This window comes from Panthera tigris, chromosome B4 (assembly GCF_018350195.1).
Source record: "Panthera tigris isolate Pti1 chromosome B4, P.tigris_Pti1_mat1.1, whole genome shotgun sequence".
Taxonomy (NCBI): domain Eukaryota; kingdom Metazoa; phylum Chordata; class Mammalia; order Carnivora; family Felidae; genus Panthera; species Panthera tigris.
In genome coordinates this window covers 89512547-89538663 of record NC_056666.1, presented here as the reverse complement: position 1 = coordinate 89538663, position 26117 = coordinate 89512547, and positions in this window count along the sequence as shown.

Here is a 26117-nt window from a genome sequence, read left to right as displayed (position 1 = left end):
GTCATGGAGATGAAAAGTACAGCATAGAGAATATAGTCAATAAGATGGTAAAGACATTGGTGACAGATGGTGAGTACAGTTAATGTACTGAGTAATGTATAGACTTGTCAAATCACTATTTTGTACACCTGAAACTAATACATCACTGTATGTTATTATACTTCAATATAAAAAAGTTTTGAAGGGATAAATATGCTCTTTAGTCGCTGGAAGGGAAAAATGGAATGTAAAAAACAAGTGACTATGAAAGTATAACAGTTATGAATCTTTATAATCTAACAACATAACTTCAAATTACACAGTTTTAAGCTTTAGAAATAGATACTTAACAGATCCACAGTCATGGTGAAAGCCGTTAGCAAACCCTCTTATAAACAGACATATCACTAAACAAAAGGAAACAGGATTCAAATAACATGATTTAAAAGCATCCACATACTCATACACAGGTAGTGAATTCTATGGTGAGTGTTCTTTTCAACTGACTATGGGATATTATCAGATAAATGGATATTGGATCAGAGAACAAAAATGATTTCAACACATCCAAACAACAGAACTCACAAAGTCACACTTTCTAATCACGTAATAAAAATAGAGTAACAACATAAAGGATAGACAAACATTTTTTTAAATTGCATTTTTTTTTTTGGATATTTTTAAATATTTATTTTTGAGAGAGACAGCACAAGCAGGGGAGGGGCGGGGCGGGGGGGGGAGGACAGAGGATTGAAGCAGGCTCTGGACTGAGAGCAGACATCACAAACTATGAGGTCATGACCTGAGCTGAAGTTGGACGCTAAACCAACTGAGCCACCCAGGCACCCCTAGACAAACATTTTTAAAAATAATTCTTGATTAGAGAAGAAATTAAAACTGAAATTCAGGCAAAAATCCCCAAATTGGTCTGCTAATTCAATTCAATCACCACCAAAATCCCAGAGAAATTTTTTGGAGAAATTGGTGAACAGACATTAAGATTCCCATGGAAATGCAAGGGACCTAGAATAGCCAAAACAATATTTAAAAAGCACAACAAAGCTGAGGACTCACATTTCCCAACTTCAAAACTTATTACAAAGCTACAGCGATCAAGGCCATAAGCATACATATAATGGAATGGAATAGAAGTGAGAGTCCAGAAATAAACCTTAAACATCAACATCCAGTTGATTTCAACAAGAGTGTCAAAACCATTTAATGGGGAAAGAAAAAAAATCTCTTCAACAAATGTTGCTGGGACCACTGAATATCCATATGCAAGGGCATGAAGTTGGATCTCTCGCTCACAACATACACAAAAATTTAACTTGAAATGGATCAAAGACTTAAATGTGAATGCTAACACTATAAAACTCTTTAAAAAATCAAAGGTGTAAATCGTCATCACCTTGGATGATGCAATGAGATCTTTTTTTTTTTAATTTTTTTTTTGACATTTCTTTATTTTTGAGACAGAGAGAGACAGAGCTTGAATGGGGGAGGGTCAGAGAGAGAGGGAGACACAGAATCCGAAACAGGCTCCGGGCTCTGAGCTGTCAGCACAGAGCCCGACGCAGGGCCTGAACCCACGGACTGTGAGATCATGACCTGAGCCAAAGTCGGACACTCAACCAACTGAGCCACCCAGGCGCCCCAGCAATGAGATCTTTGATAAGAAGACATCAAAAGTACAAATAATAAAGAAAAACACATAGATTGGACTTAATCAAAATTAAAAAACCTTTGTGCTTCTAAGACACTCTCCAGAAAGTGGAAAGACAACCCACAGAAGGGTAGAAAATATTTGTAAGTCATGTATCTGACAAGAAGTTAGTTTCATATATACACATACGCGTTGCTGGTGGGGATATAAAATGGTACAGTCCCTTTGGAAAACAGTTCGGCAGTCTTCAAAGAGTGAAACATAGCATACCAGTGCAATCAACCAAAACCCTAACATTTCTTTATCGAACCAAGCTATTTCTAAATATCTCTTTAATTATTGATAAAGGTTGGGTTGGAGGCAGTGGCTTATGTGTGTGGCAGCCTGAGACACAGAACTAGACATCTTACCACCCATTGGAGGCACATCTGAATAACCAACCGTGTTCTCACAATGGACCTAATGCTGTAAAGCACACTATTGGCATAGTCGAGACAACCCAGATGTGCGTTTCCTATAAAGAGATGGCTCCCAAGAGGGCCAAAGGGACAATTGAACTAATTGCGCCTGTTTCAAACCTTAAACTCACTAAGCAAAGAAGTCACTCTGTCTTCCTTGGAGAAGCTGGAGACGGGAGCTGTGCAAGGGGGGATGTTTAGGAAAAACATTTCTCATGAAAATCAGAGGAGCGTGGAAGACGCATGTCCCAATTAACAACTGGATCAAAGGATGCGAAGATTTTATAGAAGAGACACTTCCAAATTACTTTCCAAAAGGATTTCACCAGATAATTTGTAGCACTACCAAGGAGGTGTGAGACGGGCCAGTTTGCATTACCATTGACAGGTGTGCCAGCCACTGCACGTGGCCTGTGCAATTTCCGTTTTGCCCCTTTTTTGTAATGGAATTATGATTTGGGGTGGCAATGGGTCCTGCTTATAAGTCCTCAGCCTCCCTTGCAATAGCAACGGCTATGTGATACATTACTTACCAACGCGCTGCAAAACAGAAGTCTGCCCTTGATCCCAAAGAAGTGTTGCTTTCTTTCACTTAAATGCCATACCTTCTCTCCCTTCTTCTTCCTGCCTGGGACGCAAAATCGACGTCTGAAGCTGAAGCATCCATCTTGGAACCAAAATGAGAGCTGCACGTCTTTTCTGGAGATCATGCTATTTGTAACTCAAAGGGACAGCACCTTTCTATTTAATGATTTCAGCTTTTAAAAAAAAATTTTTTAATGTTTTTATTTATTTTTGAGACAGAGAGAGACAGAGCATGAGCGGGGAAGGAGCAGAGAGAGAGGAAGACACGGAATCTAAAGCAGGGTCCAGGCTCTGAGCTGTCAGCACAGAGCCCAACGCGGGGCTCGAACTCACAGACTGTGAGATCGTGACCTGAGCTAAAGTCGGACGCTTAACCAACTGAGCCACCCAGGCACCCCTAATGATTTCAGCTTTGAATTATGGTTGTCTTCTATATCTTCTCGGTTTGTATTTGTAAATCATTTTACTCTGCCCTTTTATTTTAGAAGCATGCTTTTAAATAACTGCATTTCATCTTCCGTTCCAATCTGAGTCTTTGACTTTTTACTGAAAGAATTAAGCTCATTTACATTTACAACCATAATTTTTGCATGTATGTATTTGGTTGCATGATGTAGAAATTCCTCTTGAATTAGCTTAAGCAAAATGGAAATTCATGGGTTCCTGCAAGCAAAAAGAACAAGAGTGCAGCTAGAGACCCGTTGAGCCCGAGACTCGAGACTACTCTGCCTCACTTTGCTTCTCTCTGACTATGTTGTCCGCACACACACCACTCCACACATCTTCCCTGCTTTATCTACTAAAAGGGAAAGTCTCTTTTGTGCAAGTCCTGTTGAACAAACCCTGAAAGAGAAGTATGATGTTCACAGTTTGTGCCAGTTTGTATGCTGGATCCAGTTACAGGGCTGGGTGGCGAGTGGGTGGGAATGAGAAGGTTATAGTAGGGATGGGGGCATCGGATGCTTTTCTCAAAAAAATGCAGGGGTGCTGGGCAGAAAAGGAGGTAAATGACCATTTTAATTGCTACAGAAATAAAATGTCTTATTTTCTACTTCCGGGCTTTAATCCTTTTCCTCTTTTTAGACTTGGACTATTAGTTTGTTCCTATTCTCTGCAATAATTAAGAAGGAAAGCATCCTGTTTCAATTAAACCATTCTTAGACTCTTACCATCTAATTATTAAAGTTGAGAGCAAACTAAGAACATCACTCCCCTTTTTAAAGGATGTGAAACCCAGGGGTTTGGTTTCCTTTGGTGATGCTTCTCCTTTCTTTCTTATGTAAGTGTTTTTTCCTTTTTCATTTAGACCGTAGTCATAGACTGACTCATTGTCTTTGTGTTAAATAGTATACATCATCTGTTCCAAGTAACTTTACTTCAAATGTATACACTATTTGTATAAATTCAATTTATCTCTATACATTTAATTTATCTTACTCCTCTCCCCCATCCGCTTTCAGCCACCACCTCTCTTTTCTTAAATCTAAATGTTGATGAATATGTTGGTGTTCCAAAACACGCCTTTAGGACCATTTATTTGGGAAGACAATCTGGTTTCTGAGTCCTGGCATACCTAAGAATGTCATTCTGTGGCTTCCCTACCTGATAATAAATGGCTTAGGAAGCTCAAATGCGTAGAACGTCAGTGCCTTTAGCTACTGAATCATGGTCACTGTGGCAACAAGTAATGAGCAACAACAAGGCTCTTATATTTCAAACCTACTTCACAAGTAGATAGGCAGGATTATTCTGTTTCTTAACGGAATCTGACTATATCTTTCATTTTGCTGTACATTCATTGAAGAGTTTTCTGGTTTAATACATTCTCCTGGTTAATTAGGAGGGAATTTCAAAGAGATTTTTCATTGGGTCTTTTATCATTATTTTAGACAGACGTTGAAATTGGTTCTGTGATTCTACAGCTGGATTTGGCAGCTTCAGAGTATGAGAAAAAAAAATAGACCTTTGCCTATTAGGGATTTTGTAAGCTCAAAGCCTGGCAAGTAGGCTATAGCACAAGTTCATACACTGCTGTTCAGACAAGAACAACACTGGCAAGGCTTGGCAGAATCATACCTGGTAGGAAGGTAAATGAAGTTGCAGGTGGATATTCTGGAAGAACAGGCAAAAGTAAAAAATTGAATTTATTATTTAGAAAAATAATTTTTTTTATTATATGGAACGGGAGAGAGTATCAGGATGCTGTGATCGGAGAGGGAAACGTCAGAATTGGAAATTTCATTCTATCTTAGCTGCTCATCTCTCAATTCAATGTCTCAGGTATATCCTACATTCAGATTTTACTTGGACCCCTCAGTCGTTATCAGTTTGATGCCATTAGTCCATGATTGGGTTGTCTTTCTTCCTAGTATATTTTATTTTATCTTTTATTTTTTTTAAGTTTATTTATTTTAGAGAGAGAGCGAGAGCGAGCAGTGGAGGGGCAGAGAGGGAGGGAGAAAGAGAGAATCCCAACCAGGCTCTCCACCGCCAGCGCAGAGTGAGACGAGGGGCTCAAACTCACGAACCCTGAGGCCATAACCTGAGCTGAAATCAAGAGTCAGATGCTTCACCGACGGAGCCACCTGGGCTCCCCTTATTGTATATTTTCAAAAATCATTTCTCTCCGGCTCATATAAATGTCGTATTGCTTGCTTTCCAGAAGCCGGATTCCTAAGCAGCCCTCCCAGTCTTCTTTATGGAAACCTACCCCATTTAAGTCAGGGATAACATGCTAGCTTTCTTCCCTAAGAATAATGCCACCTCTGTTCTAACCATCAGCTCTGATTATTTAATTTCCATTCTCAATGTAACCAACATGCCTAATCTTTGGTAATTATGCATATGTAGTGGGAACGATGTGTATGTCTGTTCTGAAGCGGAGAAGAATTAAAAAGACAGACCAATGTGGACTCCGAGTTGGTAAACATACTTGCTAAGCATGCCACAGCATTCGGACTCCGATGAAAAAGCTTTTCACGATTCCCCGATTACATAATTGAGCTTTATAATTTATGTTTCACTACATACTCTGCAAAAGACTTCACGGACTGCTAAATTGCAGTTGTGACAAAGCCCAGACTCTGGGGTTTCAATTCCAGGTTGTGTTCTTTCTACTGCTGCACGTTGTATCTTCATTGGTGTTGTACCTACGCGCCTAGACCGTAATTTCCTTGAGGGCAGGCACGCAGTGAACATTTGTGGCTTAAGTGGGCCTGAGTCCATGTGTTTAAAGGGCTTGTATAGAAAGAAGTTGTGACGCAGAGGGTTCATTCCATTGCTAGCTAGAATACAATTCCCATTTCTCTGCATTTAAGCGTGTTTTTATTTTATGAAACATAATAGAATCTAAATTAATTCCATATAATATAAATATTTGCATGTATATAATATTAAATGTGATATTAATGCTGAAACCAACTGGAAATAAGGGAGGAAGCATTGAAATTGGAATCATGCCTGCAGTTCAAAACATTCATTCATACAAATATGCTGGCAAATCAAATCCGCCAATAAACTATGTATGTAGTCATTGTCACATCAACTACTTTTTCCCCCACTTTCACCTCAATTTGAGCCTTATACAAGAACATCCACATATATTTACAAAATTGGGAACGTCCTCTAAGTAAGGTTTCATATCTCATTTTCACTTCAACATTGCACCATGAGCATTCCCGGGTTAAGTCAGGATAATTAGTCATTCATAACTATAATATCCCATCTTTCCCCCCGTTGTTGAGCACATACCTTGTCTCTAATGTTTTCGCTGTTATAAATTATGCTGCAAAGAACATTCTTGCACCTAGGTCTGTGTCTGCATCTTCGATTATTTCTCTAGGATAAATCCCTACGACAGTCATGATTTTAGCAGGAAACTAATATTCAAAATGTTAATTTGAGAGACTTTAATGAAGGGACTGATTGCAAGAGGTGTGGGCAGGATTAAGGGAAGCAGTAGGGAATGGTGAAGGGTTCAGGGAAGACAAACAAACCCTTACAAAGGCCTAGAGGGGAGGGAGAGAGCTGGGCCATCGTGTTACTGGGGCACAGAGAAAGCCTCCAGCTGGGGAATCAGAGCTGTTCCACAGGGAATTGTGGCCTTTAAGTTGTACCTCTCAAAGTGTCGCCCTTGGACCAGCAGGATCAGCAACTCCTGGAAACCTATGAGAAATTCCAATTCTCAGATCCTCCCCCATCCTACTGAACCAGACACAAGGTCCCCCCGGGGGGACTCTGATGCACTGAAATTTGAGAACCACTGGTTTTGAGGAGCAAAGTCACTCACAAAACCCTAGCTGAAGGGAGGGATCAGGGGTGCGGAGTAAATGTCTCCAAATCTCCCTTGATCTGCCCTCTCTTCTTTCAGTGCCATCTACTGGCTAAACCCACCTGGAAGCTAGTGAACAAGGGAACCAGGGATCTAATCCATAGAGGGCATGGGACAGAGAGGGATCCACTAAGGATATGGACAGATAAAAGAATAAGCACCCCAATCCCTAAATGTAGAACCACTGGATCAAAAATGTAAACATTTTTATACCTGTACATACTAGCAAATTATTGTTTATCAAGAACCTATGGATGAACACTGTTACCAGCAGTGGCTTAGACTGCCAGTCTGGTGGAATTTTTGTTAACTTTAAATATGAGTTTAAAAAAAAATCTGTCCCAGTTTTGTAAATTAAAAATGGTATCTCAGTTTTGTTTTAATTTGCATTTCCTCACTTAAAATGGGATTTTTTTTTTTTAAACGTATGCTTATTGTCATTTGCATTCTTCTGGGTATTATCTCTTTATGTCCTTTTTCTTGCTTTTCCATCAGGATGCGCTTTTTTTCCCCCTAATTTGAAAGAACTCTTTTTTGATACTAAGATGATTTCCTCTCTCTGTCATATTTGTCACAGGTATTTTTCTCAGTTTACCATTTATCTTCTATTTTGGATATATGGAAATGTTACATCATCAAATTTATTAATTTCATTCTTTGTGATGTATTCTTTTGCTTGATCAGTTTTGTCCTCTTTAAAAATGACTTCTTTGGGGTGCCTGGGTGGGTCAGTCAGTTAAGGGTCTGACTTCAGCTCAGGTCATGATCTCATGGTTTGTGAGTTCGAGACCCGTGTCTCAGCTGTCACAGCACAGAGCCCGGAGCCTGCTTCGGATTCTGTGTCTCCCTCTCTCCCTGCCCCTCCTCCACTTGCACTGTCTCGCTCTCTCTCAAAAACAAATAAACATTTAAAAAAATCAAAAATGATTTCTTTGGACTGTGAGGATGATTAGTAATTTGGCTCCGTATCGGTTTCCCATCACTGCTGTAACAAATCGTCTCACAGTTAGTGGCTTAAAGCAGTACAAATTTATTATCTTATAATTCTGGGGGTCAGGAAACCGAAGTGGGTCTCCTTGAGTTAAAAACCAAGGTGTGGCATGGCTGGAGGTTCTAGAGGAGGAAACTTGCCTCCTCCATCTTCTAGAGGCTGCTTACATTCCTTGGCCTGTGGTCTTTTCCTCTATCTTCAAAGTGCATTTCTCAAATCTCTGCTTCTGTTGTCACATCTCTCATTCTGACTCACCTGCGTCCCTCTTTCACTTACAAGGACCCTTGTGATCACACTGGACCCACCTGGATAATTCAGGATAATCTCATCATCTCAAGGTCCTTAACTTAATCATATCTACAAAGTCTCTTTTGCCATATAAGGTAATATATCCTTGGGTTCTGGGGAGTAGGACATGCACTTCTTTGGGGACAATTACTCTGCCTGCCACAGCTCCTACCACACTATCCTAGCCTCCTGTCCAGCACTGCCTAGCATAGAAAGCCACTTAGGTATATTGTCCTTACTCTTCTTCAAGAAATATATTCCAGGCATTCTTTCCAGGTTAATAATACCTTTTGTTCAAGGACCATTTTATCCTCCACTTTCTTTTTTAAATCACCCACAGAATCTTAAACTATTTTGATGACTCTGATAATTTTCTCCCTAGCCGAAAAAGCAGTTTATGTAACAAAATTTCCCATCTTTATATCCTATGTACTTCAGACTTAGCATTTGGCTGAATTTCATGAACTAATTTCAATACCTACAGCTAATTTATTTGTGAAGCTAAATATCTTCCAAATAGCATGCTACTTTTGGTGTTTATGATAACTTCCAACTTTACACTTAAAGCATAAAGCCACATTTTTAGAGGAATCCATGGTATTCCAGTATTTATGAAGTAAATCCCTCTCCACTTGAATGGACACTTACTTCTTTACTCTCCACACTATGCTTAGTGTTGGAGATAAAAACAAAAATAGGACATCATCTTTGCCTCCAAGGTCAAGGGGAAAATATGGTTACAATCATCTTTGTCATATTTTTTTAATCAAAAATAAAAACAGAAGTTCATGTTTGTCTTTTCCTTACCATGTAAGCTCATTGAGAACTTAGATTCAACGTGTTATGTATTTATAAATGTATTATGTATTCTGAAAAGAGAATATGATGCAGTGAGTGAGACACAGGTTCAAGTCTTGATTCTACCACTTATTTGTTCCGTGACCTTATGTAAGTAATCTAATTTTTATGAGCTTTGGTTTCTTTCCATGTTTATAAAATATAGATGAGAATGCCCATCTCACCAGGACTTTGTAAGGTTTAAATGAGATAGCATATGTAAAGCACTTAGAAAAGCCTGGCATATAGTCAATCCTAAAACGTGTGGGCCAAGTCAGCATGGAGAGTAGGGATGGTTTCTTTATATTGCAGAGTGGTTAAGAATAAACACTCTGGAGCTAGGCTATTTGGTTTGAAATCCCAGCTCTCTCATTTACTAGCTGTGTGACCCCAACTGTAAAGGGGGATAATCATCATCATCATTATTATTAGGTTCATCACAAAGATGATATGAGTTATACACTGTAACACATATAAAACGCGTAGAATAGTGCCTGTCCCCTTGTAAATGCCATAATTGACTATAATTACACATCTCCCTAAACTTAACAGCTCCTCCAGATAGAATATTAGATTAGTTATGTTAAATAATACAGTTACATTCATTAGTAAACTAAACTTACAGTTTCTTAACCTAAGGTATTGCAGCTTCTATTACAGTGGGATACAACAAAAACACCCGTGTCCTGGGCTGACCCACATGTGTAAGCAAGACTGAACAAGGCACTTCTCCTGTGAGCTGGGATCTTCCTTTACAAAATGTCAACACTAATACCTGCCTACCCCAAGATTCTTTTATCATCAATACATTAAAAAATATAAATATCATGAATGATCTAGGTTTGAATCCTAATCACTGGATATTTTACCTTGGGCAAGTCGCTTAATCTCTTTCTTTCCCTTCATTGAAAATTAATTTTTTTATTTTAACTTGTGTTATTTTTAATTTTTTTTTAATTTACATCCAAATTAGTTAGCATATGATTTCAGGAGTAGATTCCTTAGTGCCCCTTACCCATTTAGCCCATCCCCCCTCCCACAACCCCTCCAGTAACCCTCAGTTTGTTCTCCATATTTATGAGTCTCTTCTGTTTTGTCCCCCTCCCTGTTTTTATATTGTTTTTGTTTCCCTTCCCTTATGTTCATCTGTTTTGTCTCTTAAAGTCATCATGTGAATGAAGTCGTATGATTTTTGTCTTTCTCTGACTGACTAATTTCACTTAGCATAATACCCTCCAGTTCCATCCATGTCGTTGCAAATGGCAAGATTTCATTCTTTTTGATTGTCAAATAATACTCCGTTATATATATACACCACATCTTCTTTATCCATTCATCCGTCGATGGACATTTGGGCTCTTTCCATACTCTGGCTATTGTTGATAGTGCTGCTATAAACATGGGAGTGCATGTGTCCCTTCGAAACAGCACACCTGTATCCCTTGGATAAATGTCTAGTAGTGCAATTTCTGGTTCGTAGAGTAGTTCTATTTTTAATTTTTTGAGGAACCTCCATACTGTTTTCCAGAGTGGCTGCACCAGAAAATTATTTTTTTTAATGGAGAAAAATGATATCTATAGCTCGCACCAGGGTTCTTCCCACAGTGGAGAGATGTTTCTATTTAGGGAAAGGTCTTAATGAGTTGGAAGTGCAAATGGGAACTAAGAGCATGTACTGAAAGGGAAAGTTTTAACAAAGCTGTCTTGGAGAAATAAACAGAAATTAGGGATAAGAGAATATGGGAGAGAGAAAAGAGGAAAAAGGAATGAGAGAACATGACAGGAGCCAGGAGCCTATGGAGAAAGCTAGTCAGTGGGAAACGTAGGGTGAATAAAGAGCTTTTAGGAAAAGAGATGTCTAACATTTAAGTCTATATTTGCATTTCTGTGATGTAAATCTCCTTTACTTTCCCAAGACTTCACTGAAGTCTGATATGTCTATACTTACGCGTAAGTGTGTGAGTGGGAAATAAAGAGCCCGCAATGGGAAGTGTGGACCATCTCACATTCACTTCTTCCTGACACTTGAGTGTGGAGGGAAGAGCATCATGTGAGGGCAATAGATGTGGAATTTCAGGTGACAACAAGGAGCAAAATGCACGTGGTCTGAAGAAGTATCTCTTCTATACCATATTAGAGGGGTGACCTCAGGAGGAGGGAGGCTGGGAAAAAATAAAAATATGTATTTCTTAGTGTTATGATAAAGATTAACTGTGAAATATCTCACATATAGAGTTTCCTATATAGGGTCTTACGTTGTTGTTGTTTGCTCGTAATTGATTCAACAAATACGCATAGGGTGCTGGGTAAGTGCAAGGCACTGTTCTAGGTCCTGGGGATACAGCAGTGAACAAAACAGACAAAATTCCTGCTCAAAGAACTTAGTTTCAGGGAAATGTGGAGATGGGGAGATGAGAGTGTATTAAGGGCACAAGTAGAAATTTATCAGATGGAGATAAATGCTACCAATCAAACAAAGCAGGGGAGAAAAGGATTATCGGAGCAAGGCTGGAGGAAGGTACGGTTCTATATAAGGGAGACAGGGAGTCCTCCGTGCGCGGCTGGATTTGAGCAAAGACCTGAACGAGGTGAGGGAGCAAGACTTGTGGCTGTCAAGAAGAAAACATCTCACCAAGAGGGAATAACAGATGCACAGGCCTTGAGCTGGGAGTGAGACTTCTGGCTGGGGAGATCAGAGACAAGCCAGTGCGGCTGTAGTGAAATGAGCTGGGGGAAAGCTGTAGAACAGGGGTGCACGTGTTGGGGAAAGCCTGACGGTACAGGCAGAGGTTCCGAATCTTGACTGCGCGTTACAATCACCTGGAAAACCCCAGCTCAAAGCAACCCACCTGATGTAATTGGGCTGGGATAGGACTCTAGCATGAGTAGGTGTTAAAAGGGCCCATGTGATTCTAATATGCAGCCAGTCTTGAGAACCACGAAGGTGAGCAATGCAAACTACTAAAAGCTTTTTCCTGAGTGGGGAGCAAGGCTTCTGCAGGGTTTTGAACAGAGGAGTAAATTATATATTTTATGTTTTTTTTAAAACTATGTTCTGCTGCTGTGGAATATCTAATTGTTTTTAATGTTTATTTATTTTTGAGAGAGACAGAGACAGAGAGACAGAGTATGAGTGGGGGAGGAGCAGAGAGAGAGGGAGACACAGAATCCAAAGCAGGGTCTAGGCTCTGAGCTGCCAGCACAGAGCCCAACACAGGGCTTGAACCCACAAACCGCAAGACCATGACCTGAGCCCAAGTCAGACGCTTAACTGACTGAGGCACCCACGTGCCCCAAATTATATATTTTGATTTATACTTTAAGAGGCTCCTTGGCTTGAGAATATATGCCATCCAGTTATGTTCAACATATCTTTTAAACCACTTTAAAAATCTCTCAGTCACAAACACAGTAATACAAATACAGTCACAAATTTATAGCAATACATTTTGCTTATAAATTAAAATAAAACTGTCCTGGTGTTCATGAAAGTATCTGGCACATAATAATTGCTAAATAAAAATTAACGTATTACCATGTGTAAGTAAGGGTTTTGTATAGTTTCATTAAAATATAAGATATCGAAATTATAACAATGCTGTATGTTTAAGGTGGTATATTTGGGAAAATTCTGTTTAATATTCTCTTTTAGTTTCTGATGGAAATTTATTGAATGCTGTCTAGTGAATTAGAGAAGAATATGCATAGATATTTTTTTGACCTCTATTTGAAGATGAGAATAATGGGTTAATATTAATATGACTTATCTACAAAACCTTGCTTGAAATTAGAAATAATACCTGTGATAAATTGTATGAAAGTTTTATATGGGTGGTAAATAGCATGGAAGATGAAGTTAAATGACAATGTCTTTTCTATACTGGGATAAGTGCCATTTATAGCAATTTTTTGTGAAATGATTTATTGTCATGTAAAATATTTGACATTTTCAATATGACAGTTTTCAAATTGCTTCTCTTTTTTTGCAAAAAAAAAAAAGGAAAGAGAAAAAAAGAAAAATATTCTGTTAATAATGAAAAACATTCTTTTCTGTTCTGGAGTATTCAGAAAAACTAGCTATAAATTTGAAGTACAGTACAGTGTTTCAAATACATAGTAACTCTGGGACCTCTATAAAACTGAAATCCAACCACAGCTTTCCAGAAACGAATATCCACATTCACCAGGGAATTATTAACCTTTCATAATACCTCTAGATATCATTATTCCAAAAATATAGTATTATGATGATTATAAGGGAAATTAGAATAATGGAAAAAGGAACGAGTAGATCTGTATAGCATGAGGCTAATAATACAAGTCCACAGCAAAAGGTATTTTTGTTCCAAAACAGGTAACTGAAATAAATGATGGGTATAGTTAATCTCTACAGAAAAAATATTGTTTTAGCATATATTTTTCCTTTTTCAATTTTTAATGTTTTGTTATGAAAAACTGTCACGCGTATACAAAAGTAGAAAGAATAGTGTGATGAACTGCCATATATCTATCACCCAGCTTCAACAATGATCTCTGCTAATATTCCTTGTCCTGAAGTCAATTTTCTCTGATATGAATAAAGCCTCTCCAACTTTCTTATGAATAGTATTTGCTTGGTATATTTTTTTCCATCTTTTCACTCTTAACCTACCGGAGTCTTCATATTTAAACCTTTTTCTTTGTAGATAGATTTGCTGAGTCTTCCTTCTTTAAATTCAATCTGATAATCTCTGCTATTTAAATGGAGTATTTAGACATTTACAATTAATATAATTAAATATATGGTTAGCTTTAAATCTACCATTTTGCTATTTGTTTTCTATTTGTTACATCTGTTCCAGATTCTTTTCCCCCTCTTTTATATTATTTTTTAGTATTCTACTTGATCTCCATTATTAGTTTACTAAGTATACCTCTTTATTTTATGCTTCAGTGTTTTTTCTAGGATTTACAATATTCATCTTTAACTTAGCAGTCTACTTTCAAATAGTATTGTGCCAATTTAGATATAATGAAGAACCTTATAACAACATACATCTGTTTCCTCCCTCTCATCTTTTGTGCTATTGCTGTCATACCTTTTACTTTCACATATTATAAATTTCACAATACATTGTTATTTTTGCTTTAAAGAGTCAGTTATTTTTAAGGAAATTTTATTTATTTGTTTTAATTTTTTCAATGTGTATTTATTTTTGAGAGAGAGAGAGCACAAGCAGGGCAAGGGCAGAGAGAGAGGGAGACACAGAATCCGAAGCAGGCTCCAGGCTCTAGCTGTCAGCACAGAGCCTGACACGGGGCTCGAACCCGCGAACTGTGAGATCATGACTTGAGCCAAAGTTGGTCATTAAGTCACTGAGCCACCTAGGCACCCCTAAGGAAATGTTAAAAAGAGAAAAGATTATTTTATACTTATCCATAATTTACCTCTTCTGATTTTCATGTGGTATAATCTTCCTCTTATATTTCTTGTAATGCAGGTCTTCTGGTAACACGTTTCTCATGTTTTCATTTCATTTTAATTTAGTGAAGGATGTTTTCAATGAATATAGAATTCTAGGTTGACTTTATTTTCTTTCAGCACTGTAACATCCATTTTTTCTAGCTTGAATTGTTTCTAAGGAGAAGTTTTAAGCTTATTCCTCTGTAAGTAAGGTATCTTTTACTCTCTGCCTGCTTTCAAGATTTTTCTCCTTATCACTTGTTTTTAGCAATTTGGTTGAGGTGTGCTGTGGTGTCATTTTCTTTGTATTTATCGTGCCTGGGTTTGCTAAGCCTCTTGGATCTAAGTTTATAGTTTTCATCTAATTTGGAAATATTTCAAACATTCTTTTTTCCAATATTTTCCTCCTCCTCCTCTTTCTCCCTCTTTTTGGAACTCCATACTGAGGCTCTATTTTTTTTTTTTTTTCAGATTCTTTTTCTTCTCAGTGTTTCAGTTTAGATCATTTCTAATGTTATGGGTTCAAGTTTATTGATTTTTTTCTTCTATGATACCTATCTGCTCTTAATCCCATCCAGTTAATTTTTCATTTCAGATATTGCACTCTTCGATGTGTAAGTTCCAATTGCATTCTTTTTATAGTTGCTATCTCTCTCCTCATTATATTCATGTTTTCCTTTAAATGCTTGAGCATATTTAAAGTGGGTGCTTAAGGGTACCTGGGTGGCTCAGTTGGTTAACAACGGATTATTGATTTCAGCTTGGGTCATGATCTCAAGGTTCATGAGTTCGAGCCCTGCATCAGGCTCTGCACTGACAGTGCGGAGCCTGCTTCAGATTCTCTCCCTCCCCCTGTCTATGCCCCTCCCCTGCTTACACACTCCTTCTCTCTCAAAATAAATAAATAAACTTTAAAAAATAAATAAAATAAAGTAGGTGTTTGAAGGTTTTTATCTGTGAATTCCATCATTTCTATCATTTCTTGATCTTTTTCTGTTGGCTCATTTGCCTTATAGTTTATGTATTACCTTTTCCTACTTCTTTGCATGCCTAATAATTTTTATTAGATGCTGGACATTATGAATTTTAGGTTTTAAATGCCTATATTTTAAAATTTTTCTTTAAAGAGTGTTGGATATTGTTTTGAAGGGAGTTAACTTACTTGAAGATTAGCTTGAGCCTTTTGAATCCTATTTTTAAGGTTTGTTAGGGCAAATTTATGGTACTCTGTACTCTAGAACTAGTTTAACCCAATCATTAAAGGGATATCCTTCTGAGGTCTCTACCACAGGCACTTTAGCTGTTCAATGAAGTCTCTTCACTTTTTTGGTTGGAACTCAAATGTTGTTGTCCCTCCTCCTCCTCCTCCTCCTCCTCCTCCTCCTTCATGCTTCATGAATTTGCTATCATGATAATTAACATGGGAATTGACTGTATTCAATTCCCTCCTCCTCCCCCTTCTCCTCCTCCCCCTCCTCCTCCTCCTCCCCCTTCTCCTTCTTCCTCCCAAATGTCTTCTTACTCTAGGTGAGCTCTGGAAAATTTTCAGCTTATAGCTTACCAGTAGTTCTTTACCAGCCTTATAAAATTTCCCCCTATGAGTTTTCTTTTCTTTTTTTTTTAATGTTTACTTATTTTTGAGAGAGAGACAGGGCACAAACAGGGGAAGGGCAGAAAGAGAGAGGGAGACATAGTGAAGCAGGCTCCACACTGTCAGCACAGAGCCTGATGCAGTGCTGGCACTCGTGACCTGAGCCAATGTCAGCTGCTTAATTGACTGAGTCACCCAGGCGCCCCTCCCCCTATGAATTTTCAGCTTAGTATTCAGAACAGATTCAAGGGTATGAAGACTTCTTAAGCATATATATACATATATATATATATATATATATATATATATACACACACACACACACACACACACACATATACATATATTCATACATATACATATCTTTACATTGGATATATGTATGTACAAAATGTATTTTATTGACTATAAGCTGAATTATGGATATGAAGGCAAGATGAAGGTATTGATGCCTACATTGCATATTCTAGCATCTGTGGCCCACAATTAACCTTCAAGTGGTACTACTATTATATATAAAATATCTCTTCTAAATCCTTTGCTTCACAAATCAGCTGCCTCAGTGCCCCCAATCTCTGTGTTCTCAGAGACTACCTTGCTTTACTTGGATTCCCTCTCCCTGCTCCATTGTCATGAAAGTGCCTTCAGAAGAAGAAAGCCAGAGTGATCATTGAGCTTAGGTCATTCGTTTTCTTTTTTTAGGGTTATAAACTTACACTTTCTGCTGTCCAGTGTCTTAAAACAGATGCTTCTTTTTTATTTTTTATAATTGTTTTCAAGGTTATTTATTTATTGTGAGAGAGAGAGAGAGTGTGTGCTGGAGGGGCAGAGAGAGAGGGAGAGAGCAAGAATTCCAAGCAGTCTCTGCACTGTCAGAGCAGAGCCCGGTGCGGAGCTTGATCTCAATTTGTGCGCTCATGACCCAAACTAAAACCAAGAGTCGGAGCTTGACCAACTGAGCCACCCAGGCACCCCCTTAAAATAGATGCTCCTTGTATGTTGTCCAGTTTTCTAGTTGTGTGCGCTGAGAGGACAAGTCCCATGTCAGTTACTCCATCATAGCTAGTAGAGAAAGTTTCCGTTTCAAAAATTACCTAGTCATGGCCAATCTTATTTCATCTATGCTTTCCCTCCACTTCCACCCCTCCTAGATAAGTCATAGAAACCACCAGCTTTAAACTGATGATGGAGGGGATGATTGCAAGCCTACTTGTGAGTGACTGAAGTAGTGGTATCCCTTGAAAATTGATCGTGTGCCACAGATCCTAGAATGCACCCTGTGGCATCAGTACCTTCATCTTGCCTTCATATCCATGGTTCAGCTTACAGCCAGTCAAACACCTTTTGTTTTTTGTTTTTAAATAGTTTGAAATTACAGTCAATTCCCATGTTAATTATCATGAAGCAAATTTATTAAAGTGACAACTACTTGGTTTTTCTTTTAGAAAGCCATCATACTGCATTTGATTTACAGATTCTTAGCAAAGGTTAAAATTAATGATTATCTAAATGTTATTATATTCTTGTTACTGATTCATGTAGCTTAACTGGTTCAATGGATGTTAGCCAGGAAAATTTTTGAAGAGCTAATAATGTATCATTTTGACACCTACTATTTGGATGTGATCCAAATTAAGGCATTTATTGGGCTCCCTTAAACATTTTAATCACCTATAAGTGAGCTAAACATTTCTACATGTTAAAATCTCCCAAAGAGGTTTCAGAAGGCTGCAGAATAAATACTATAAATGACAAAAAACCTTTAACACCCTAACCAAAACACTGACCTATTGTAAACACCTTATAAAAAACACAAGAGACTTGTATTTTCTGTCAACAGAAGTGACATTACAGTGCACTTTTCTTCTAGGAATGTGAGTGGTGATGTTATTAAGAAAATTATTTATTTTATTTTATTTTTGCTTTCTTAGTAAAGTCAGGTGGTAGTGTAATGTGCATATTGGTATTTTATTTTATTTTACTTTAGAGACATAATGCCAGATATGAATGGAAAAACTTAAGAACTCACAGCATTCTTCCATTTTAACACAAACTCGTGAGGCAGTGTGATGTAGGAAATGATCACTAGAATGAAGTGTCTAGGTTTTAATCTTAATGCCAATAACTTGCTGGCTTTGCTTAAGGTATAGTTTGGCATGGCCATGAATTCTATGGAAAGTTAATTTTTTTCTCTCCACGTATCTGAGAATGACAATGAGAATAAGGAGTTCCGTCATGAGAGGCAGGACCTAGACTCCGGAGACAGGAATGTCATCAGGGGTTTCTATGGCCTACTTCAGTGGTTCTCAACATTGGGAACCAAGCTACTATTTGGATTGATTTTCTGTGTTTTATTTGTGTTTTCTTCCACCCCCCCTTTTTAAACATTTTACAATTTACATACATAAAACTCACTTTTTTGGGTATGCATTTCTATAAATTTTGACAGATGCAAACAGTCATCACGGCCACAGTCAAGAATCAGAACAGTTAACGTTGCCCCTCAAAGAAATTCCCTCATGCAACCCCTTTGTCGTTAAACTTTCCTGGGAATCCCTAGCCTCTAGGAACCCCTAGCCTCTGTCAACCTGTGTTCCCTGTTTATAGTGATTTTTCTAGAATGTCACATAAATGGAATCACACAGTAGATAGCCTTTTAGACGGATCCAAAGCTGCCTTTTTATAATAGACATTCTGTTATTTCCCCTTTACTCTCCTCAAATAGAACACAGGATAATATTATCTACTCTGACACATATAATCCCAAATAATAAATATAATGCTCTAACATATATGAACAAAGCAAAAAAATCAATTCTAAAATAATATGTATTTAAAATGGGAATGGTTGAGCGCAACTGTTCCCGACCTAGTGAAGTAACTGGATACTTGCACCTACTTTAATGAAAAAGTTTGGTTTTATGGGAAGTAAAAAGATCAGAAGCTATTATGTATAAAAAGTACAAGAGAATGAAAAAAGGAGAGGGGTGATGTGATTTTTCCAAAATGTGAATAATTCTTGATAGAGATCCAAATAAAACCAAGAACAATCTTGCTTTCCACAGAATCTTACTATTCCCAGCAGTTGCATTTCGGGAAAATTCAGGGTGTTTTTAAAACTGTGCGTTTACACATAAAATGGAACTAGGTTCCCAGGGTCAAATAAGTGTAAACAAGTTTTCATCTGCATGAATCTCCAACGGGGTAATCAAAAGATGCTTGTAGACTGTGGCACATTCATATGTGGCCCTGTCTCATGCATAGCAGGAAGTACCATTCCTGGTTTGTATCCAGTAGGAGTCCAAAGCACCCACCAGACATTGTAACAACCAGAAATACCCCCACAGATTTCTAAAATGCCTCCTAATGGGTAGCAGTTGAGATTAACTGGCCAAGATGAAGTACCATCCAATACTCTCATCTGGAATCAACATTCATCAAACTTTTGATTACCAATAGAATTCTGCAGGTAGCTTCATGCTAGGAAAGCGATGTCTTGGAGTGCTAACTTTTGCATTCTGGTCTCCAGAAATATATTCCACATATTGGAGATTACTAAATTACCATTTTGGATGATCCTGGTTCTGAGTGTGTTTAGCCTGAAAAGGTCTCTGAGGTCCTGATCAACTTGGAAGTAACAAAAGATTTGTCTATACAAAATTAACTTCCAATTTTGTGTTAACTCTGCCAAGGTTTTATCCCTCAATGGGTCTTAAATTCACAATGATCTGATCTCCCTTGAAATTTTAAATGTGTCCTTTCAAAAATTCCTAAGTGAACATTTTTCAAGGTTACTACAAATGCTATTTGGTATTTTACCTAAAGGAAGCCAGTCACACCATCTGGCATTGTTTGATTTTGATCATTGTTATGAGCGGAAAGAAACTATATCGTGTTCAGGTAGTCCAGGGAAAGATACTTCAAGAAGTTTGAGAATTTTAATAATGAGTACAGATAGAAAAAATTCAACTCCTATTGTGGTTATTGGTTACCAGTGAGACAAATCTCACAATATATCTTATGATATATTTAAAAGCTTAAAGTTTTTAAATTATAATTTTTTTATATGGGAAGGGTTTTTAGAATCACGATGCTCTCTGAATCCTAGTCAATGCTGCAAAGGCTTGCATGGATGATGAAACCAGATTTATGTCCCCATCATCCATTAACGGTAAAGTTTTTATTGCAATAGCCAACGGGCAAAGCAAAATTTCCTCTTGGGAATAAGTTATATGACTCCATATAAATTAGTGATATGTATGCAAGGTATTCATGCCATTAGAACAGGCTGAGTTAAGAACATATTTTTGTGGGCTGCCTGTAGTAACTTAGAAGAAGCTAGTAACTTATTAGAAGAAACCAAACATAACCATTTGGATCCAAATATTGCGTTAAATCTTTCAATGTATATTTAACCGACACTGATAACGTACCTATTATATTTCAGGCACTTTAAAACCAAAAGTAGTCCTTAAACTAATCTGAGTTGAAGTAGCTAATCAAATAAAGTTAACACCATTTTAACTTACAGCATGGCATGCATTGTGTGCTCACTTGTTCAGTTTTGATGAGCAATGTTTCTAATTCTTGAATATTGTAAAGTTTGTCAAGAACATTCTTACTTATATATATTTTATGCATTTTTAATTATTTCCTAAATTCTCAGAGGTAAGTTTCTTCATTTTTTAATGCTTATTTATTTATTATTTTGAGAGAGAGAGCATGAGCAGAGGAGGGGCAGAGAAAGGGAAAGAGAGAATCTCAAACAGGCTCCACGCTCAGCCTAGAACTTGACCTGAGGCTCGATCTCACGACCATATGAGATCATGATCTGAGCTGAGATCAAGAGTTGGACACCTAACTGACTGAGCCACCCAGGAGCCCCAGAAGCAAAAATTCTTAAAAACTGTGCTTATCTAAGCTGTGGATACAAGATAATATATTGGTCTTTGGAAAGGTTATACCAATTTGTACTCTCAACAACCGTGAATGCTATGAATTATTTACATCTTTGTTCTAGTGAAAGGTAAAAGAGTATCTTACTGTTATTATTTGTATCTCTGTAATGACTAGTGAAGTTGGATATCCTTTAAAATGTTAAATGATCGTAGTTTTTCATTTATTTGTATTTGTATGTCAAATTTTTCTACTGAGAAATTCATCTCCCTCATCTAAATTTTGGTAAGAATTGACTTATATTAAGGATTTTAACCCAATATTTTCCCCTCAGAACATCATTTATCTTTCAGTGTTGTTTATCATATCACTAAGCATATAAATATATAGTTATAAATATCTGCATATAGATATGTAGATATAGATATATACATATATATGTATATACACATATATATACATATCTACATGTTACATAGAAACCATATATATATGTCTTTAATATATATATTTATATATATATAAATATATATAAATATATATATATATATAAATATAGTTCTATGACTAGAACTCATATATATATATATATATATGTCATCATTTGGTTGAGGAGATATTTACATATATCTTTGGCACATATATATGATATATGTATATCATACATGTGATGTTTGATGTTTTTGTTTTAAAAAGATTGCCAAATGATCGCCTAAATTTTTTTCTAGAATGTTTACAAACCATCACACTTTCAAGATTTTTTTCCCCCAAGATATACAAATAGATGTCTTAACCTCATTCACAAGGCTCACCAGACAGGAAAAGACTCAGTGAAGGAAGGAATGAGAGTTACTTGGTGGTAACAGTCACATTCCTACTAACCTCAAACAACCCTGTCAAAAGGGTGGGTGAGAACAGTGTGATTGCTCCTGCTCTAGGCAAAACAGCCTCATCAAAGCTATGTGTCAAAATTATTTTGCTACTTTTTAAGGCTCATTCTGAAATAAAATCCTTTATATAGTATTTCTGTTACCCATAGAACTTTCCACTGCTTCAGGTATCTGTGTTCTAGGATGTCTGTGTCTGTGGTAACTTTCTGGGTGTGGGAATGAGTGAAGGACTGGAACTCAGATTAACATATAAATCACACCTTCATCAAGACAGAGAGGTTCATAACGCTCTGGAGACTTCAGAGCTCAGTGATTCTCCCACTCCTCTATCCTGAGGGTAGCCTCAGATCGACAGGTGAGAAAGCAGCTCTATACCCAGGACTTGAGTCTTAGCTATTCACTTAGATCACTATGACTAGAACTCATGAAATACCAGCGACTCCTGGGGCTTTGCAGTTTACAGCACGTTTCCACAGGACTTAAGCAATTGAAATGGCATTTCTCATGAACACATCAGGGCATTTTTAAATATTACGTTTTGTGTGTTCATAGTGCACAAAACACATTACACAGAAACATGGTTTTCTTGGGTGTCTTTCACCTGAAACCATATTTTCAGCTATTAAAAAGTATTTGAAAATGTCACTTAAAAACAATTTTTGGAGTTTAATATTTGAAAACAGAAAAGCAAAAAGAAGAAATTTTAAATGGCTCATAATCACATTACCTTGTTAATTTCTATTAACATTTCAAAAGGTAGATAGGTCTAAAAACTATCAAATGGTAGAGAAAAAAATAGAATAGAAAAAGCCTCTTTCCCCAAACTCTGCCTAATTCGTAATTCCTTTCTCTAAAGGAAACCAGCATCCAGCCTGCTAAGCATGGTAAAGTTACTGTATGAGTGTGTGGCTATGTGAGCATGCTGTGCTGCCTTTTTTGTATGTATACGCACGTCTGTGTTTAAACGCTTCTGTGTAGATTTTTATGTGCGTTAAGGAACACATACTATATACACTGCTTTGCATCTTCCTTTCACAAGGAATCCTGAGAACTCTCATAATCGGCACATCCAGAAGTGCCCAAGATTCCACTGCACACACGTACGATAATTTGTTTTACTAATTTCCTATTAATCGATAGATGATCTCAAATTTTTTGTTTCTTTGTCTTTGCTGTTACAAGCCACGATACAAAGGACAGCTTTGTAAATGTAATTGGGTGGGTTTTTTCATGCATGTTCATGGAATAAATTCTCAACCGTGGAATTACTAAGTCAAAGGGTATTTTGCATTTTGAATGTTTGAGGGATATTGCGAAATTAGAAACTGTTCTGCAAAAAAGATGAATCAGCTTGCACTTTCATCAATGATATGAAAGCATCTCTTTTCCTATATCCTCGACAATCCTTTATATTTGGCTATTTTTAAATTCTATAGTCTTGTCCATTTTTCTCCTAAATGACATGTTCCCTGTAAAATGTAAATACAAGCATTTTGGAAATTAAAGAAGTTGTTCCTTTGTCTGTCACGTTTGCAGATATTTTTCTCAGTGTTTTGTTTACGGTGTGGCTATTTTTATTTTAATTTCTACATAGTTATTTCAAATACTTTTTCACGTCCAATTTATTTATCTTCTCTTTCATAGCTTTCAAGTATCTTGTTTATAAAGATCTTCCCAGTTCTAAGCTTATAAACACATTCATCTATGAGTTCTACCAGATCTTTTATTATTTTGGTTTTTGTATGATACAGTAATATTTCATTAATATTTTATTAAAACACAACATACATTAAAAGGCACACAGTTAGAAGTGTTCAACTTCATGAGATTTCATCAAATAAACCTTCTCATATGGCTAACACGCAGATCAAGAACAAAACATCGCCAACATCTCAAAGCCCCTTTTATGTCCCCTTTCAATCATTATCACCCTCCAAAGGTAATGCCTTCACTATCTTGACCTCTGATAGCATGCATCCATTTTTCTCATTTTTGAACTTTCAGTAAACAGAATCACCCAGGATGTATCCTTTTGGATTATTTAGCTCAATATGATGTTCTGTGAGATTCATCCATGCTGTGTGTAATTGTTGCTTGTATATTTTCATTGCTGTGTAGTATTCCACTGTACAAGCAATAATAATGTATTAATTCATTCCACTGACAATAGATACTTGAATTGTTTCCATTTGGAGGCCAAAATGAAGAGTGCTGTTATTGACAGTCTTTGCATAAATATATACACTTTTTCTTTTCTGCTGGGCTTATCTGTAGAAGTGAAATTGCTGAGTTGAGCTTCAGCAGTTATTTCCATATCATTTTCCAAAATGATTGTACCAATTTACACTTTGACGGCAGGGTATGCTTCACACCCTCACCAACTTTATATAATTTTTCTATTTTTATTTGAACCATTCTGAGGGGTGTGAATTGGTTTCCTATGTGGTTTTAATTCTCATTTCTCTGATAAGTAGTGATGTTGAGCAGTTTTTCATGTGTTAATTGGCCATGTGAGTATGTGCTTTTGTGAAGTACCTTTTCAGGACTTTTGCCCATTTTCTACTGGCTTGTCTGTCCTTTTTCTTATGGATTTGTAGAAACTCTTTATATATTCTGGATGAGAATCCTGTACATCCAAGTACTTCCTCCCATTCAGTGGCTTGTCTTTTCACCCTCAATAAGGGTGAAAACTTCCCTTTGATAAGGGAAGTTATTAATTTTAATATCATCCAATTTACCAATTTTTTCTTTCGCTGTTAGTGCCTTTTGTATCCTGATGAAACACCAATATTTCTCATTTCTTTAGAAAGTTTTGAAACAGATTGAATGAAATTCAGTTGACATAATAAACTGCATATATTTAAAGTGTATGATTTGTTAAACTCTGGGAGTGATGGGTAATGTACATTATCTTGACTGTGATGATAGTTTCATGATTGAACATAGATATCAGAACATCAATTGCATCAATTTTAAGGATTCAGTAATATTTCATCCTATGACAGTGTTCCAATATGTTTCTCATTCCTCTAATACTCGACAGTAAAATTGTTTTCCTGTTTTTCTCCCATCGTTAAAAAATTATAGCTGTTAGGGGCACCTGGGTGGCTCAGTCAGTTGAGCGTCCAACTTCGGCTCAGGTCACGATCTCGTGGTCTGTAAGTTCGAGCCCTGCATCGGGCTCTGTGCGGACAGCTCGGACCCTGGAGCCTGCTTCAGATTCTGTGTCTCCCTCTCTCTCTGCCCCTCCCCTGCTCTTGCTCTGTCTCTCTCTGTGTCAAAAATAAATAAACATTAAAATTTTTTTAAAAAAAATAGCTGTTAAATGTCATAGAGATGAAACAGCATGGATGAACAGAAAATACCAGATATGGTTTGTGGAAGACAAGTTATAGTAGGTTGCTTGGCAATGCCATTAAGTGAGGGAAGAAGAACAGGAGTGTGGCATGGGATGACGAGGCATACCCAAGCTGGGCTGTGCTTCAGTAATGAGCTGTCATGTGTCGTGATGGACAGATCTGAAGTGATAACGTATGCAAGCAGCACAGCGAACCGTGCTGGCCTAGGGTGGTGACAGCTGCCTACTTGGGGGAGAAACTGACTGAAGCAGGAAAGAAAAGACCTTTTTCCCTTCTTAAAAATGATTTTTAATTACAAGAGCATCTGCTCATTTTTTTTCAAAGCCGGAAATATTTGTGCATGAAGTGAAAATCACCCCTAGACCCAGTTCTACTCCCTACAGACCACCCCTGGAAATATTTTGGTATGTAACCTTTTAGACACTTTCTGCGTATAGTTTTAGACACGTACAAATATAAACATATGTACACATAAACATTGTTCTTCTATGTTTATTTATTTCTCAGAAAGAGACAGAGCACGGGCGGGGGAGGGACAGAGAGCGAGGGAGACACAGAATTCAACGCAGGCTCCAGGCTCTGAGCTGTCAGCACAGAGCCCTACACAGGGCTTGAACTCACGAGCCCTGAGATCGTGATCTGAGCCAAAGTGGGACGCTCAACCAACTGAGCCACCCAGGCGCCCCAGCATAGTTTTTAAAAATTTTTTTAAACGTTTTTATTTATTTTTGAGACAGAGAGAGACAGAGCATGAATGGGGGAGGGTCACAGAGAGAGGGAGACACAGAATCTGAAACAGGCTCC